The sequence below is a fragment of the Paramisgurnus dabryanus genome, chromosome 12 (genome assembly GCF_030506205.2).
Source record: "Paramisgurnus dabryanus chromosome 12, PD_genome_1.1, whole genome shotgun sequence".
Lineage (NCBI taxonomy): Eukaryota > Metazoa > Chordata > Actinopteri > Cypriniformes > Cobitidae > Paramisgurnus > Paramisgurnus dabryanus.
The window spans coordinates 21,087,350-21,093,349 of record NC_133348.1 but is presented as its reverse complement, the minus strand read 5'-3'; the positions used below and the strand labels follow the sequence as shown (position 1 = coordinate 21,093,349).

General features: G+C 36.3%; 1 protein-coding gene across 2 annotated transcripts in view; it reads left to right on the top strand.

The window, feature by feature from the left end:
* Nucleotides 1–769: 769 nt before the first annotated feature.
* lnx1 (ligand of numb-protein X 1) overlaps nucleotides 770–6,000 on the top strand; it is a 44,292-nt gene continuing 39,061 nt past the window's right edge. For both annotated transcript variants that reach the window (XM_065257147.2, XM_065257146.2), the window contains exon 1: nucleotides 770–1,009. The gene's annotated coding sequence lies outside the window, so the exon portion shown is untranslated. The remainder of the gene's footprint in view (nucleotides 1,010–6,000) is intronic.

Below are 6,000 nucleotides of genomic sequence, written 5' to 3'. Positions count from 1 at the left end.
CTGAAGTAATAAATAAAATAAAACATTATTCCAATATTTTCTTTTACTAACTAACTAATTAACTTCATCTTCCGACAAATTTCTGGCAAATTTCAATGACAAAATGAATCATCCACACTCTCCACAGCATGTGTAATCTACTTTAGCTTTGCCCACGGCTCTTTCCTACAGTGTCTCTGATGTATTCACCGAAGCTTATACATACACAAACATTATGACACACTCTTGTTTTCTAAGAAAGAAAGTCTGCAACAAGCAGAGACAAATACCCATTGTTTAACCTGTATTTTGCAGGTAACCCCCACTTCCCCACACACACAATCCTGTCTTAAACATCAAATGAAGCGTGTAAAGAAAGAGTCGACCGTTCTGATGTCGTTGGATGGGTGTGAACACCTGGATAGTAAAAATAAGCATTAGTGTGGTATTTATGGAACTTACAGCACTTTGTTTATAGGGTTGTGTATGAGGATTCAGGTGCGCATTAGTAGTGTGTCTGTTGCTAATGTATTTGCATGTGGTTTATTGTGGCGGCATTTATGTTTAAGTCCTTTAAAATAAATACCATTTAAGTATGGTGATAAACTACTGAGGGAGCTTTTCAGACATTTAGTTGTTGTGATATTGATTATTGCAATGTTTCAAGCTTTCTGTGTGTGAGTAAACCAGTTCCCAGCCCCACCAGAGCAGGTTGGGTCAGTTCTCATATTTACCTGCCTACTGGTTTAGCTCTGCCTCTTCTCTGTCACTTCCTGTATCAGGTGTGTGAATGCGTTCTTCAGTAGTTGGCATCCCCGAGCGTTTCAGGGTGGCCGGGGGCCTTTGGAATAAAATACCCAGGACAACTCTCCCTCCCTACTGGATACCACATAAATTTAACCATCAAGCAATTTTAAACACGTGGCCTCTGGGACAAAGTCCTCTTTCTTTTTGTTTTGCTTTCCTTCACTCACACTTTCTCTCCCCTTCTCATTTTCTCTCTGCCGGAGAGGTTGGATTACCTGTTCAGGTAAGCAGGAGAAAGGCAAAGGTCCTTGTGTGTTTATTTATTCAGAACTGTTTCATATTAACTTTTATGTCTGCTTCTAAACATCGATCTATATGTGATGACCTTTGAATGGTTGACTCTGGTTGAAACTTTCTTTGTTTATTTAGCAACTTCTAAGTCATAATGCCTTTGAAAATCTGTGTGTGTGTTTGGACACATGCATAACGTATACAGTACTGTATATAGATACATGTGTGTGATTGTTGTCACAATGTTGTATATGTTAAGAAACATGTACAGCATATACAGTATCAGTGTTTGTGTCAAAATTATTTTGTGTCAGCAGTTTCGGTCTTCACAGATTGTTTAGCCGGCAAAACGAACAGCATCACCTGTCAGTGTGCGTGCTTGTGTGTGGGTTAATGTAAATACAGGCTTACTTTTGATGTATCTTCTTTTGTTGGTGTTTATTTGTAGTTTCGACTGAATGTGGCATTATATGAAGTGCTAGACATCATTTACAAAGTTCCAGTGATACACTGTTGAAAATGTTTTGTCGGGTTACCCAAAATGTTCATGTGGTAACATCTAAAGACTTTGTTTTGATTGTTTATAAGTAAAAAATCTAGCGTAAAAGTAGCCACAAACTGCATGTGTATAATTGTTACAGTGTATAAAGAAAGTAAAGTTATAATGAAAGGAGATTATATAATGTCATGACTTGTCCATTATATATCCCAGTTAGATGTAACATCAGGAGATATAGAGATCAGAGAGGGTGATTAAGAAAACAGTCTGGCCATGGATGACAAAAACCTGATGTGGGTTAATAAAGAAGATGTTTGAGAAAAAAGATTAAAAAGAAGAGGGATTAGAGATAGAAAACTGAACGTTGAGGGGGAAGGGAGTTATGTTCATTTACATATGAACTCTTATGTAATTCTCCACACGCTACACTGGAAGATGCTTTGGTGTGAAGTTTTGATGTGAAGTTTCCCAGCTTTCCTGTCCTACATAGCAGAAACATGTAGCCTCGTTTTTAAATAGACTGTCTATGTATAAGTTTTGTGAGAATGGTTTGATGCACATACTCTCTTAAATGCACATATAATAATATCCATCATTTCCACTGTATAGTCATTATTTGGACATTAATTATATTGCATTATTCATTCAATTATGAATTTAAAGGGAGTCTCATTGGTGTTTTTTGAGTCCTGTAGGTTTTTGTTTAGGGTTTAACTTGTTCACAGAGGGCATTCAACTGTGTTTCTTAGGAATGCTGTTGAACAGATATGAAACATGTCTGAACAAATCATAATGAAGTCAAAAACATATCCACTGCAGCACTTAAAAGATAGGAAGAGATCCACCCTAAGATCTGTTGCTTTAAAGCTTGCAATTTACTTTGTCATAATATTTACTTACTAAAAAATATAAGTTCGAACCTAAATAAGAATTGTTTTAATTCATTTGAGGTAAGCTAATACAGATTTGGTGTTGATGCAGAATATACAAAGTTGTATACTGACATTTAAGCCAAATGGGTCAATCAGTCGACCATACAGAATAAATATTCAATACAAAAATGTAAGTGCCCCACTTACCAGTTGCTGGGAGTGAGCGACTAGTTCCCTCAATGATGCTGTGAAAGGACTAAATGCTTTTTGGCAAAATGAAATATGACCAAACAAAAGCTTACAGAAAGAAAAATGAATGTCAGTTTATTTTTGGTGAAATGTGGCTGAAGCCTTAAGATGTGCTTGAAAAAGACAACAGGTAAAAAACACTGTTTGAGACCACATTTAACTTTCAGTGAATAAAGCAAGAAATGTTAAAGGGACACTACACTTTTTTTGAAAATAGGCTCATTTTCCAGCTCCCCTAGAGTTAAACATTTGATTTTTACCATTTTGGAATCCATTCAGCTGATCTGCATAAACACTGTCAGAAAAAAAGGTACAAAACTGTAAAAAAAATTGACTTGAAAAACCAAGTTTGTTTTAACTTCATGTTGCATTTTTTTTTACACTGTTTAAACATAATACAATGTTGTACCTTTTGAGGTACGTTACTGTTCCTTAAGGATCTAATGTGTACCTTTAAAGATACAGTTAACTGTTTTGTACCCCTAAAATTTAACTGGTACAAAATTGTTCCTTAAGGTACACAATTGGTCCTTTGGGTATAATATGTACCCCATAACGTACAACATTTCAATGTGTTGTATACCCATAAAGGTACAATAAGGTACCTTTTAGGGTACCACCCCAGCGACAGAAAAAAGAACAACTTTTTACCTTTTTTTCTGACAGTGATCCATTGAATCTGATTAGACCATTAGCATCGCGCTCAAAAATAACGAAAGAGTTTTGATATTTTTTCTATTTAAAACTTGACTCTTTTGTAGTTACATCGTGTACTAAGACCGACAGAAAATTAAAAGTTGCGATTATCTAGGCAGATATGGCTAGGACCTATACTCTCATCCTGGCGTAATAATCAAGGGCTTTGCTGCTGCAACATGGCAGCAGAAGGCATAATGATATTTGCAGCCATGTTACGGCAGAAAAGTCCTTGATTATTACGCCAGAATGAGATTATAGTTCATAGCCATATCTGCCTGGAAAATCGCAACTTAGTACACGATGTAACTACAGAAGAGTCAAGTTTAAATAGGAAAAATATCGAAACTCTTTGGTTATTTTGAGCGCGATGCTAATGGTCTAATCAGATTCAATGGATTATGCTAAGCTATGCTAAAAGTGGTACTGCCAGACCCGGAGATCAGCTGAATGGATTCCAAAACGGAAAAAATCTAATGTTTAACTCTAGGGGAGCTGGAAAATTAATATATTTTTTAAACAGTGGAGTGTCCTTTTAAGTTGAAGTTTACAACATTTAGCATTTATTGGCAGATATAATAAGACTAATCAGTAACATTGAGCAAATGTTAACTCCTTTGAACAAAAGGTCAAGTTTTCTTGCTTGATTTGAGGCCTTTGGAACATCCATACTGAGAAAACACGGATCATCAAGTTTTACACAAATTTGTGAAGTCCATCCCAGTATATGCTGACATTCATTAAAGCAAAAGGGTGACATACTAGAAAGCCTTCTCATTCAAATTATTCTTAGTATTTAATTTGCCATTAAATATTTTGCATGAAATAAAAAATGAATATGTTGCAGTAATTTGCTTTACACTTTCATGGGAAAATGCTGGGAGATCAAAAAGTGCTGACACACAACACACACACACACGCACGCAAGACAATTTTTAACTGAAGCTTTCAGGGGAAAGTGCACATTAGGCAAAGTGTTACACAATTATTAATCGGTTAATACAAAGTAATGTTTTCCAGTTGTGTGTTATTGAAGAATGTCATTAAATGGACTGGATCTAAGAGGCTGTTTATATCTGGTATTAAGATGCGTTTTGGTTGATTAAATCACAAGTGGACAAGATACATGTTCACTTTTAGATGTGGTGTTTTAATCCGTCTCTTTTGTCCACTTTTGACTGCTTCTTTTCTGATTACTTCAAGGGGATGGTCTGTGGGTGAGTCCTTGAAACACGAGCAGGAGAAAACATGGCTTTAAATTGGCAAGCACCAATATTATGTCATAGTCCGGTGCTTGTGTTGCAACTAAACATGCTGCACAATGTTTTGTACATGTATATGTAAGCGCTTTCTCTTGTTTTTAAAGCAATTGATGACATAAGCTTGATCAACAATCATAAGCTCACAAAATGAAACAAAAATGAAAGAGGCAGTGAGCCTAAAGATCGCGCTGAACTGTGGGTTCGTGCTAGAAGTCAGGACCGATGTAAAAACACTGTGCTGGGTACATCACATTAGATCAATAAGCGGAGAGTAGGTGGTCTTTTGTGGCACATTCAACCACATACGTGTCTACACCAAAAAATCAGTCCTGTTGAATGCTGAATGTGGTCGAAAGTAAACAAACTTAAAATGTTTCATACCACGTTTACACCTGTATTTAGCATTGTCCACTTGTCATCCAATCGACCAGTACGTATGTTAATACCAGGTGTAAACAGTCTCTAAGGTTAAAGTTTAAAAGCTAGACATGTAGTATGTGTGTATATATTTGCTGTTAATTGATATAAACTTGATACGCTGCTTATGTGATTTTATTTTGGGCCAAAGGTCACAATGGAGACAATATAATTTTCCTAGACAGAAAACATAGAGAGAATGAGAGAGATAGAGAATAAAATTGTTACATTAGCTTATGTCATTCTGTTTGTTTTCTCACATGTATTCTTCACTAGAATTGTCTTTGAACGTATAGGGAGAAAAAAGAAAATGGAAAATTCCACTTGAATGAGAGCTGCAGGGCAACGGTGTGTATTTGTGTGTGTGTGCGTAATATGACACGTTAGCATACTGTAGCCATATCGTCACTCTGAAGTATCATTAAAGAGATGATGATTTACTGAGAACGAAGAGTTGCCAGGTGTAACTGTGTCCTTGGGCACACTCCTTCATAGGTGGTTGTGTGTGTGTGGGGGGGGGGTCAGATCAGATTACTGGGTGGGAGACAGTAAAGGTCTTCTGATATATTCATCTGGACTTTAGTTCAAGGGTTTCCTCCTTAAATCAACAGCTGGGGCATTAAAACTGATAAGTCATATTTAAAACACACACACACAAAGTTGAAGAGAGATTGTATGTACAGTCAGTGGATAGATTGTCCTCTGCGAGACAGTGCACAGACAGAGAATTTTATAGCTGCAATAACTTTACACTACAGTTGGGATTGCACTGACTCATAAACACATACGTTTGTATGTGATAAAACAGGCGTGGTAATGCACTCTGATCTTATGTAACTTTGATCACTAAACTTTACTTACAGGATAAAGGTTAAGCTTGTATTTAAACAGTGCATGTGTTGTGAACCAAACTTCACATACACAAAGCTTTTTTATTCTATTTTTATTATACTTTTTGATGTGACCTTGTCTGTGAAATCCAGGCTAA